The sequence below is a fragment of the Bos grunniens genome, chromosome 1 (assembly GCF_055505025.1).
Source record: "Bos grunniens cultivar Pamir isolate PY7600 chromosome 1, Bosgru_T2T1.0, whole genome shotgun sequence".
NCBI classification, from domain to species: domain Eukaryota; kingdom Metazoa; phylum Chordata; class Mammalia; order Artiodactyla; family Bovidae; genus Bos; species Bos grunniens.
This window is the reverse complement of record NC_141165.1, coordinates 78561478-78574118: the sequence shown is the minus strand read 5'-3', so window position 1 is coordinate 78574118 and position 12641 is coordinate 78561478. Positions and strand designations below refer to the sequence as shown.

The following is a 12641-nucleotide window of genomic DNA, read 5'->3' as shown; positions in this document are numbered from 1 at the left end:
TCTCTCCAGAACTATGCCCACAACTTGAAATACCTTCTCTGTATGAACACTCTCCTGAGTTTCTATCTGCAGAACCCATCTATACTTGAAATACCAGGTCCAAATATTCAACTGTCTATTTCATGCGTTTACTTGGATGTCTCAGACACTCTTCAGCCTCAAGATGTTAAAAACTGTTTCAGCATCTTCCTTCAATCTGCTTTTCATGCCTTTCATTTGGTTTTCTTGTCCATTCTGGTGTTTTTCAAATGAGAACACTAGAAGTCATTCTTGACCCTCTCCCTCACATCCCATTCAAGCATCAAATCCTGGTGATCTTATTCCCTAAAGAGGCAACATCTGCATTACACCATTTCCTCTATTGTAAGCCAACTCCAAGACACTACACCACCTCTCCACAAGGACTTATCCAACAGCACTCACTCTGGTCTCCCAGTGTCTATGCTTGTTCCCCTTTAATGAATCCTTCATTCTGTAGGAAGAGTTAAGTAAGAATGGTGGGATGTGCATGCTCAGTTATGTTTGTGTGACTTTATGGACTATGGCCCACCATAGTGCTGGAATGTGCTGGAATTTTCCAGGCAAGAATACTGGAGTGGGTTGCCATTTCCTTACTCCAGAGGATCTTCCTGACTCAGGGATCAGACTCTCATTTCTGGCATCTCCTTCACTGGCAGGCAGATTCTTAACCACTAGCGTCACCTGTAAGAGGGTATGGTGGTTTGGTGGTTTAGTCGCGTCCGACTGATTGCAACCCCATAGACTATAGCCTGCCAGGCTCCTCTGTCCATAGGATTCTCCAGGCAAGAACACTGGAATGGATTGACATTTCCTTCTCCAGGGGGATCTTTCCAACCCAGAAATCAAGCCCGGGTCTCCTGAATTGCAGGCAGATTCTTTACCAATTGAGCTATGAGAGAAGCCCGTAAGAGGGTATAGGAAGAGTGATTTCTCCCAAATGCATATCTAATCACATTACTTTCCTGCTGAAAAGGCTTCAGTGCTTTAGTGGAGTGATTGGGACCCAGTCTCTCTCTTCTGCCTCTCCTTGAGAGGTCAACGTCATGTCACTCTCTGACACTGACTTCCTTTCATAGTTGACGTGCCAGACTGTCTGCCATCTCATGGATTATACCTCTGTGCTTCCCCACCTCTCTCTGGATTCTATATTGAGCTAATTTCTAAGAACCCTTGAAGTCTCAGCCTGAGTGTCAGTTTCCTCAGTGAAACATTGCCCAAATCCTCTGGCACAATGAGCACTCTATCTCTCCTCTTCTGCACGTATCACGCTTGTGTATGTCTCTTTTCATAGGGTTAGAGACAGTCCCCTTTTTACTGCTGCTTTTCACTGTCTTTTTTCAAATAGCATATAATAGGCATTTAACAAATATTTGAATAAATGAATAATGGTCTCCCAAGAAAAATGCATTTCTCTTGTCAGATTGCAAAAAAAAAAAAAAAAAAAAGGCAAAATATAAGGTATCTCATTTCATTACTTGACAATCAAGGAAGTCTCATATGTTTAATGCATGCTTAATTACAGTAACCTCATTAGTCTCTTCCTCCCTCTAAATAATTTAAGGACTTTACTCTTGGAATTTATTAATTACTACTATCTTTCAAAGAAGCATCTGAAGTGCTTATTTTCATTTTAATGGTCAGATTATATATGTAAGTTTTACTTGATACTCACTCAAATCCCCTACAGAAAGAGTCAAGTGGCAAATTTTAAATAACTGTACCATGAAAAGAAAGAAACTAAAACATTTAAAAATAATCTTTAACACACATTGAAAGGAAACATATTTTGAATTAACTATCAAATAACTATAATATCCCAATCCCATAAAATCTAAATAATCCAAAGTATCTATTCAACAAAAATTTACTGAAATTCTGCTATGTTAGGCACTGAGCTAGTTGCTAAAGCCACAAGAAGACAAAGGGAATCAAAGTTGCTGCACTAAATAATTCTTCATTCAAATTTTTTACAAAAATGTTTGTAGTGAGCAAAAATGACTTCTATTTGGAACGAAAACTTTCTAAGGTAACAGAAAGGGAAAATATATAAAAGCTAAAGTCTGACATATACACAGCAACATAAAACTCAAATCGCCTTCCTTAAATTTGGTTCTAGATATTATAAACACATGAAAATATGCTTAAGATGTTAAATGAAAATGTAAATGTTAAATGAAAAACACAGAATGTGAAATCAATCATATGTACAATACAACTGAGGCTACACAGAATGGTATTTCCATATGGGCGAGGACTAGACAAACTATGGAAAGAGTGATGGTTGATTTGTTAGAAGATAGGGTTACAAATATTTCAGCTTCAATTTTCTTTTCACAACAGTTGTGTAAAGTTATTTGAACAAAACCTAATGGCCATTTGTCACTTGGAACTATGTATTTCGTCCATATATCTTTGTGGCAGGAAAAACAAACTAAAATACCAACTGGTATTTTTTAAAAGATATAATAATAGTAAACACTTATAAAGCATTTACTTTGCGTAAACATTTTGTATCCAATGCAGTTTATACTTACTCCTCACAGGTACCCTTGAGACAGAATCTATTACTTATCCTTAGTTTCCAGATGAAGATACTGAAGCATATGTATCTTTAACATGTATTTATGCAAGGTTAACGGCTAGCAAATGGCAGACCTAGGATTCAACCCAGGCAGCCTAGTTCTGTTCTGTAGTTTGAAGTTTTAAAAACCATTCTACCTCTCTTCCCCGATGACTCATGGGGTAAAGAATCCACCTGCCATGCAGAAGACATAAGTGACGTGGATTCGAACCCTGGGTCAGGAAGATCCCCTGCAGAAGGAAACGGCAACCGACTCTAATATTCTTGCCTGGAAAATCCTATGGAGAAGGCTGGCGGCCTACAGTTCGAAGGGTTGCAAAGGGTTGGACACAACTGAGCAACTAAACACTACTATCATTCTTGGGTAAAGAAAAAGTAAAATGAACCACATATGAGAAATTCACATAAACAAACATAGAGGCCTTCTCAGTCTATGTGGGTTCAGAAAAATATTTCTGTGTAGAAGAAAACTAATGGAGTAAATGGTGCAACAGACAGCAAGTGATACTTAGCACTGTTATCTGGGAAACAACCGAGGGACATGAGCTGTGTAAAATAAGAGCCCGTGGTGCAAGGCAGCTGCTGTGCTGTGCTGCGCTGTGTCAGTTGATTACTGCTGTGTGGAAAATGGATCAGAGTTCCTCTTCTGACTTTAAAGCTATGCTCATTTTTTTTTTTTTTGGGCAAACACGAGGAAGCCAAATGAAGGATTTTTACAGGCCAATTGTACTGCAGGAGGTGCATTTTCCAACTTCTATTCTCAGTTAAGGATACTGGCAGATAGAAATAGTGCCCTAGAGGATGATCAATTAAATTGAAGGGTCCTGCAGTAAAATTCAGGATCAAAAAATCCCAGCTTTGCCACTATTTAGAGCTGAGTGACACTGGAAAATTCACACTACTTCCCCAGATTGACTCTAGCTGAACAACAAACAAGATCTAGGAATACTGTCATTTTATCCTCCTTTCTAAATGACTAGTCTATCTTATTCTTCACATAAAAGTCGTTCTATAACAACCACCAAAAAAGGAGCTTCACTGCTCAAGACACAGACTTGAGGGGACTATGCTCATGTCTCTTTTCCTTCTAATACTATCCTTATACAAAAGAAGTCATAAGGACATTCAAAACTGAGTGATACCAAGAGTAAATTCTGAATGTTTGCAATGAGTTTTACTGGCCAAAAAGAGCTTGATCTTATCATTAAATTTCACACCAAGCAGGTACTTAATAAACCATGACGGGATAAATGAATGGACAGACCTGGTGTCTGAGTTTACATAGTGCAAGGAAAGAAAAAAAGAAACCCTAGCTTACCTATTTCAGTTATAATGCCATGCATCCTTTTTTTTTCTTTTTGCTACTTGTTTTTTGCTCAAGAAAAATTACTTACCATTTTTTCCAAGCCCTTAATACAGAAAATGACTTAATTTTGCATCGAGTCCCCTCCCTGATTGTCTTCCATTATTCAGGGTTTAATACCCATGGTTGCATTCCTTGCTCGTTCCAGCCACACACTTTTCATTTGAGAGATGACCCCATGAGATAGAAAACAATCCAACAGACTAAGAGCACAATGTATGAATGCTTCTATATATCCAGAAGTACTTTTCAAGTCTAACTGCAAACAGAATCACTGAGTGCTCTAGAAACACAAAGTGTCTTTCTCTTAGAGCTTTATAGATACAAATTATCTTAGACCTATTACTTGGGCAGTGAAATCTGGAAATTAAAAAGGGGAGGAAGAAATGATTTTCTGTTGAAACTGGAGTTGAGAACCACCTATTTAGGTTAAAGCAGAATAGGGAATTATACCTGGAGTTGGGGGCTATGTGTGATGGGAGGGCATTATCCCAACTGTCTTCAAAGGGCAATGTTCATATAATTCAGACTTAGGGACGAAGGTAATATTTGTTTCTGTAAACTTCTTGTGGGCAATTTGAGAGCTAATTTAGTGATATGTATCAGAAGTCCTAACAAAAGCCAACCTTTCATTTTTAAGAATTTAACCAAAAGAAATAATCATAGATGGTTAAACCTTCATTTTCAAGATATGTTCTTGGCAATGTAATTTATAAAAATAACGTATTATGTGCAACTTAAATAATCAGTACTTGGGGACTGGTTAAATAAATGATGGAACATTCCTATAATGAAATATTGTATTATTAAAATGTTTCAAAACATATCAATAATCCAGCAACTCCACTTCTGGATATCCTACCCTAAAGAACTCACAACAGGGAAGGACTCTTATCAAGTATCCATATACTCATGTTCATAGCAGAATTATTCATAATATCCAAAAATGTGAGAGCAACCAGTGTCCACTGACAGATGAATGAATAAACAAAACGCAGTATAAACATAAATGTTGTGATATTCAGCTTAAAACAAGAAAGAAATTCTGAAACATGCTAAAACAGGAATGAATCATGAAAACATTAGGCTAAGATGAAATAAGCCAGTTAAAGAGGATATATACAGTATGAATCCAATGATATACGATAAGTAATGAAATTCATGAAGACAAAGCAAACGGTGGTTAACAAGGAGGTGAGGGGAGAGGAGGCATGTCGAGTAATTATTTAACGAATGTGCATTTTCAGTCTGGGAAAGTAGAAAAGTTCTAAAGATGGATTATGATTGCACAACTGTGTGAATATACTTAACGCCACCTAAATGAATCCTTACAATGATTAAGGTGGTGAACTTTGTTATGTGTCTATTACTAGAGCAGAAAAACAAAAAATGATGGGAAAGAGGCAAGGAAAAAGAAAAGAAAAAAGAAAAAAAAGAAAAAGAAAGTTATTCATTTTAAAAACAGATTAGGGAACACTGTTTTATCAATATATACATCTATCTCTACCTCTCACATACACATAGACACACGCACACATAGCTAGAAGGATCTATTCCCAAAATGATAATAGCAGTTATTTTAAGGCGATGATTTTAGAGTATATACTTTTCTAACACAATCATATATTGTGAAAGATATAGATCTTCCTCTGATGTGTGTATATATTTACACATACATATACATAAAAATATAGATTTTGAATAATATGTATGAAATAAATAAATTATTTTAAAATTTAATACACATCAAAAATATTGTAGTATCCTAACTTCTGTGTGTGTGTTTGCACAGTAAAAAAGGAAGGGACGTAGTAAAAAATGTTAAATGATTTTAAAATACTTTTAAAAGGTTAAAATGGCATCAGCTGATGCAATTAACAGAAGCTTTTATTTTCATCTTTGTAAGTTTCTGTATTTTCTACATTAAAGAAAAAATTACCTCATGTGTGGTAACTGAAAACTGGTGAATGGTTAAAATGATCTCAAAGATTACTTTTGAAATTAAAATCACAGGATTTTAATCAGGTTCACTGAGTTCAAAACAGTGCTACCAATACAGGGACACTACTAATATAATTTTCATTCATTGATGGACTCTTAAACCACACACACACACACACACACACACACACACACACACACTGCCTGACAAGTCCTCCAAAGAGTTCTTGTCAGAGAGACATAAAGATGTCTTACTTCCATCATTGTATCAGCCCTTGTTAATTTCACAGTTTAATGCTTTGGCTCTGAGAACGTGTATTGACAGCTAGAGAGGGGCTATTCTTAATACCTTCAGGAGGCTGAAATTGCCAAAACAGTACACCATGGTTTGTACTCCAGATCAGCTTTTGTCTTTGAAACTTCTCCACTTAATTAATTCTCACGGGATTCTGAATGGGTATAAGATACTTTGAAGACAAACTGCTCCCGGATATTGAAGACATGGATGCTAGTATGTCAACTTGTTTTCCCAGAAATAAAATTTAGGCAATTGGGAGCACCAAGATTCTGCCTGAAGTCTTCCTTTCTTAACCCCTAATTATTCAACAGAGAAGCAATGACCCAGGGGAGGCCCTGCACTCATTCATTCATAAAACTAACATATCATCATATGAACACCTAGAAATCCAGTATTTTAGGGAATTTTTCCCCCCAATAACCATCAAATGAGATGGTATGTCATTAATATTGGACAGTCTCTGAGGCTTCAATTTATATAAATACCCAAAGAATACAGAACACTTAGTCCCTAGGATGCATGTGATTAGCGCTGGAAAAAACGGCATTGTGGTGAGGGTTAATTCAATCTAAGTGTGTTCTGTAATCTAGGGATGTGGCAAGACGACAGTCTACTTAAAAGTGACCTCGTAACACCGAATCATTGCCTCAAGGGCCTATGTGATTTTCTCCAGTCAGGCCAGGAGTTTACCATAAACTGCCTGGTGTTGAACTAACAGGTCAAGAAATAATAAAACACAATCTCTGTGAGAATATGCTAGTGCGTGCTTAATTATATGACTGGTACAACTCGAAGTTGAAACCATTTCTCTGGTGGGTAAACTGGCAACGAAGAGCTATCAAAATGACAGTAACTTAACACTGATTGTATATTTAAAAATAAGTTATTAGGAGATGGTTGAGAAAATCACGGTGCATTGTTCTGATGGAATGTTATGCAGCTGGTAAGCAAGCGAACAGGTATTCAAAATAATGGTCTACAGTAAATTTTAAGGTTATAAGTATTTCAAATGATATAGGTATTTTTAAATGATGTCTTACTGATCACTAATACACTTTCTATGCTGCAAATAGAATATTCCTAAAATTTAAATTGATTGCCTTCTTTTACTAAATCTCCCAAAGGGTCTCATTGCTCTTAGGATGGAGTTCTTTTTTTTTTCCTGATAGAGTCATCACTTTGCTTCTTGATCTACTCTCTCAACTCCCTCCACCTGAAACTTGATGCTCCAGCCATTCTGCAGCTACCTGACTTGAATGCTTTCCAATCTGCCCCACCTCCCAACTCCTAACCAGTATTCATCCTTGAGGTTTCAAATGAATGACACTCTAGAAAGCCAGACCTGAGTATCCATGTCATGATAAGTGTCCAACAGTGGTATCCTTTTAAAACACCGTACTTTGCTTAATGATAGCACGTGTCCACGGTTTTGTCATTCCATCTTTTTTATTTTTTAATTAATTAATTACTTTCGGGGTGTGTACCCTGCACTGGGAGCACAGAGTCTTAACCACTGGACATCAGAGAAGTCCTTCAATTACCGTCTTTAATATTCTCTTCTCCTCTAAGCTTCACAAAGGCAAGGACTTTTTCTTGCTCAACATTATATGCTTCAGTTCACTTCAGTTCAGTTGCAAAGCCATCTCCGACTCTTTGTGATCCCATGGACTGCACCACACGAGGCCTCCGTGTTCATCACCAACTCTCAGAGTTTACTCAAACTCATGTCCGTTGAGTCGGTGATGCCATCCAACCATCTCATCCTCTGTCTTCCCCTTCTCCTCCCACCTTCAATCTTTCCCAGCATCAGGGTCTTTTCAAATGAGTCAGTTTTTCGCATTAGGTGGGCAAAGTATTGGAGTTTCAGCTTCAACATTAGTCCTTCCAATAAATATCCAAGACTGATTTCCTTTAGGATGACTGGTTGGATCTCCTTGCAGTCCAAGGGACTCTTTAGAGTCTTCTCCAAAACCACAGTTCAAAAGCATCAATTCTTCGGTGCTCAACTTTCTTTATACTCCAACTCTCACATCCATACATGACTACTGGAAAAATCATAGCTTTGACTAGATGGGCCTTTGGTGGCAAAGCAATGTCTCTGCTTTTTAATATGCTGTCCTGGTTGGTCATAACTTTTCTTCCAAGGAGCAAGCACCTTTTAATTTCATGGCTACAGTCACCATCTGCAGTGATTTTGGAGCCTCCAGAATTAAAGTCTCTTACTGTTTCCACTATTTCCCCATCTATTTGCCATGAAGTGATGGGACCAGATGCCATGATTTAGTTTTCTGAATGCTGAGCTTTAAGCCAATTTTTTCAATCTCATCTTTCACTTTCATCAAGAGGCTGTTTAGTTCTACATCACTTTCTGCCATAAGGGATATGCTTAGAGTCCAGCAAACACACTCCATATGTATTCAGTGAATGAAATCATTTTAAGAAAGCATTATTGACAAAATCTACAAAGAGATATTCAATGAAATAAAACAAGCATAGCAGTAGTTGGCTAAATGATCACCCCTCCACACTATTTTTGGAGAAGAAAATGGCAACCCACTCCAATGTTCTTCCCTGGAAAATCCCAGGGATGGTGGAGCCTGGTGGGCTGCCATCTATGGGGTCGCACAGAGTTGGACACGACTGAAGCGACTTAGCAGCAGCAGCAGCCAGACTATTTTACTTTCCCCATCAGCTTTGTGAAGCCAAACCTGTAATTATTTATCCAAGAAGTATTTAAGCATGATAGAGGGCTGTGTAATTCAATCTAATTTTTAAAAAGTATTCAGAAGAACTGTAGAAAAAATATCTTCATGACCAAGATAATCATGATGGTGTGATCACTCACCTAGAGCCAGATATCCTGGAATGTGAAGTCAAGTGGGCCTTAGAAAGCATCACTAAGAACAAAGCTAGTGGAGGTGATGGAATTCCAGTTGAGCTATTTCAAATCCTGAAAGATAATGCTCTGAAAGTGCTGCACTCAATATGCCAGCAAATTTGGAAAACTCAGCAGTGGCCACAGGACTGGAAAAGGTCAGTTTTCATTCCAATCCCAAAGAAAGGCAATGCCAAAGAATGTTCAAACTACCACACAACTGCACTCATCTCACACGCTAGTAAAGTAATGCTCAAAATTCTCCAAGCCAGGCTTCAGCAATACATGAACCGTGAACTTCCAGATGTTCAAGTTGGTTTTAGAAAAGGCAGAGGAACCAGAGATCAAATTGCCAACATCCGCTGGATCATCGAAAAAGCAAGAGAGTTCCAGAAAAACATCTATTTCTGCTTTATTGAGTATGCCAAAGCCTTGAATGTGTGGATCACAATAAACTGTGGAAAATTCTGAAAGAGATGGGAATACCAGACCACCTGACCTGCCTCTTGAGAAACCTATATGCAGGTCAGGAAGCAACAGTTAGAACTGGACATGGAACAACAGACTGGTTCCAAATAGGAAAAGGAGTACGTCAAGGCTGTATGTCGTCACCCTGCTTATCTAACTTCTATGCAGAGTACATCATGAGAAACGCTGGGCTGGAAGAAGCACAGGCTGGAATCAAGATTGCGGGGAGAAATATCAATAACCTCATATATGCAGATGACACCACCCTTATGGCAGAAAGTGAAGAGGAACTAAAAAGCCTCTTGATGAAAGTGAAAGTGGAGAGTGAAAAAGTTGGCTTAAAGCTCAACATTCGGAAAACTAAGATCATGGCATCTGGTCCCATCACTTCATGGCAAATAGATGGGGAAACAGTGGAAACAGTGTCAGAGTTTATTTTTCTGGGCTCCAAAATCACTGCAGATGGTGATTGCACCCATGAAAGTAAAAGACGCTTACTCCTTGGAAGGAAAGTTACGACCAATCTAGATAGCATATTCAAAAGCAGAGACATTACTTTGCCAACAAAGGTCTGTCTAGTCAAGGCTATGGTTTTTCCAGTGGTCATGTATGCATGTGAGAGTTGGATTGTGAAGAAAGCTGAGCACCGAAGAATTGATGCTTTTGACCTGTGGTGTTGGAAATGACTCTTGAGAGTCCCTTGGACTGCAAGGAGATACAACCAGTCCATCCTAAAGGAGACCAGTCCTGGGTGTTCATTGGAGGGACTGATGTTGACGCTGAAACTCCAATACTTTGGCCACCTCATGCGAAGAGTTGACTCATTGGAAAAGACCCTGATGCTGGGAAGGGATTGGGGGCAGGAGGAGAAGGGGAAGACAGAGGATGAGATGGCTGGAGGGCATCACCAACTCAATGGACATAAGTCTGGGTAAACTCCGGGAGTTGGTGATGGACAGGTAGGCCTGGCGTGCTGCGATTCATGGGGTCACAAAGAGTCGGACACGACTGAGTGACTGAACCGAACTGAACTGAAATGACTCTGAATTACTTTATGCATTTTAAATTTCTTAGCTGTAGGTAAGAGGAAATATGGTGAGCTTCGTTCAACAGCTCTTGTTTACAACCAACTACTACAATAGAACCAACCACTCCAGTCTATTATTGCTACTAAGAAGCCATCAAGAGACAAAAAATGTAAAAGAATGCGATCCCTTCTCTCAAGTCCTACAGGGGTTTCTCATTGCTGAAATTTGCCTGTTGGGGTGAAGTTAAAATGTGGCCAACTTTGAAAGGCAGTCTGAAGAGAGTTATCCAGTACAGATATAGACACGAAGGAATTTCTGAGAAGGAAAAAAAAAAGTTGACTTATTTGTATATCACTAACAGAATCACAGAGTATTAGAGCTGAAAGGAATTTATAGGTCATAAATTTCTACCCTCTCCTCAAGGACACTAGGCTTAGGAACAATTCATCCAATGTGATAAAGCCTTGAGAGATTAGAATTAGAATTCAGATTTTCTAAGACCTGTGTTGGGACTCCAATGCCAGTCTTCCTGCTATTACACCAGAATTCCCAGAGGTAGTAACAAGCCTACCAAAAGGAAACAAAGCCCAGTTTTGTGTTTTATCAAAAACTGAACCTCACTACACAGACACTGGGCAGCCCTGCGTGGAAATCACCCATACGGCTCCGTGGGGACAGGTTGGGTTGCTGTGTTTTCATACAGGAGTTTCCAAAATAGTAGTGGAATTCAGTGAGGGAAGCCACCAGTGTGAGCAAGTGACTATATTTGCTTCAGTGGAAACAAACAGACCTCCGTTCACATATGTCCAAGGGAGTTTGGGTGACCAAAAGTGAAAAAAAAAAAAAAAAAAAGAATAGGTGGTGTGTTACAATCCTCAGACAACACAGTAAGCAAAAATCTGCTAAGTCCTATCAAATATTTCACATAAAATGCTTCAAGGACACTATATTTACAGCACATTAGGCTCATAGCACAGTCACTAGATGTTTGCTCAGTATTTTTTCCTCCCTTTAGAGAAAACATGCTTTTTTAAAATGATCACTATATTCTTATTATTTGAATCTGCATCATCTGCATTATCTATTATATGAGAAAATGAAGTTTCTCTTCCCCTAACATATTTGTTCCCAGAAATGGAGGCTGTTTGTCCACTTACTGTGGATGGATAAAAGGGCTGAATCACAGAAGGGTATAATTTCGAAGGAAAGAGCACTTTTGCCACATAGTAGGAGAAAGGGTGGAAAATGTTTTTATAAAAGGCGACTACTAGAGACAAATAAGAGCTCTATTCACCAAACCTGTACATATCCCTTTATACTTGTAAAACAAGCTATGAAAGCACATAATGACTAACTGCAGCAAAATTACTCACATTCTAGCTTTGCATAATCACTAAAATGGTTCTGGTTTTTTAACCCTCCCCCCTCAACAATTCTGCACTCTTAAAAAAATTTTTTTTCAACCACAGCACAAATGGTTATAGCAAACGAGTGTACCAGGCACATCTGCTGTTTCAGAAAGAATTCACTCTCCCGTGCCAAACCCATGTCTATCGGAAGAAATAAAAATAAATTGCGAGCAGGTTCAGCAAATGCCCAGATAAATCCTGCAATGACCGCATGGGGGTAGATTCAGTTCTGCTCATTGGGATGACCAAAAAGGGGGAGGCGATGGAGGAGCTGATCTGGAAGCAAAGGTTTGTCTCACGCCTGTCTGTGTCAGTCACCGAACAGAAGTTAAGGTAGCTCCCTTCTTGCTTTCTCTGGACAACTATTTAGGTAAGAGGATTGAGTTTCACAACCTCAGAAGTGAAGGGAAATTGGCACAATGTTTTGCAATATATGGATAGTCTCCTTAAACACACCAATGGCAAGAACAATAGTCTTAGTGTGAATGGGCCCCCAAACCACCCTTTGCTATTTTGTCCATTTATATTTTTTAAAATATTTACAGATAGAGTTCATTTGATATTTTAGATCATGCAGTGCAGTAAATGTGCTAGATTGGGAACTAGTAAAGAACCCATTCTTTCTTCTAGACAGACACTGTCAGTTGGAGATCTGAA

General features: G+C 38.5%; 1 protein-coding gene across 40 annotated transcripts in view; it reads right to left on the bottom strand.

Annotated features, from left to right (window-relative positions):
• LPP (LIM domain containing preferred translocation partner in lipoma) overlaps positions 1 to 12641 on the bottom strand; it is a 760918-nt gene that overhangs the window by 313494 nt on the left and 434783 nt on the right. The gene's annotated exons all lie outside the window — the stretch shown is intronic.